At 40.6% G+C, this 574-nt stretch overlaps 1 non-coding gene across 1 annotated transcript; it reads right to left on the reverse strand.

Moving 5' to 3' along the window:
* Positions 1–216: 216 nt before the first annotated feature.
* Positions 217–278, reverse strand: LOC129540120 (U7 small nuclear RNA). The gene has a single exon (XR_008682579.1). It is a non-coding gene; the product is annotated as a U7 small nuclear RNA (small nuclear RNA).
* Positions 279–574: the final 296 nt, after the last annotated feature.

The following is a 574-nucleotide window of genomic DNA, read 5'->3' on the forward strand; positions in this document are numbered from 1 at the left end:
CTGTGGACATGAGTTTGAGTGTACTCCGGGAGTTTGTGATGGACAGGGAGGCCTGGCGTGCTGTGATTCATGGGGTCGCGGAGAGTCGGACACCACTGAGCGACTGAACTGAACTGAACTGAAATTGAAAAGGAAATAGTGTATTTCATTTTTTTCCTAAAATTTTGTGCTAATCAGGAGGAAAACTAAATATCTGAAACACTGTCGTTTTTTTCTTGGGGTTTTCTGGTGCAGACTGGAAAACCTGCTAGACAAATTCTAAAAGGGCTGTAACACTGGAAAAGTGTTATTTTAAATTACTGCATCCATCTTCAAAAACCACGGTGGAAAAACAAAAATGGCCTTGCCATACATTTGAGAAGCTCTCTCCTTGCCTTCCCACATAGGCATTGTATGGATGAGAGTGAACATGTTGTTCTATTAACATGTCAATGATTAAAGGAGTTTAAGAAGAGAGGATATCTATCCAACCTCCACTGTGGTAGACACATTGTGGTAGAAAACCAGGACCAGAAGCAGGAGCTATATTCTAAAAGTAGAATATTTTAGGAATTTAGGGTGACAGACAATGGAA

The sequence above is a fragment of the Moschus berezovskii genome, chromosome 11, assembly GCF_049115385.1.
Source record: "Moschus berezovskii isolate FMDL1 chromosome 11, NW_MosBer_1.0, whole genome shotgun sequence".
In the NCBI taxonomy this organism is placed as follows: Eukaryota; Metazoa; Chordata; class Mammalia; order Artiodactyla; family Moschidae; genus Moschus; species Moschus berezovskii.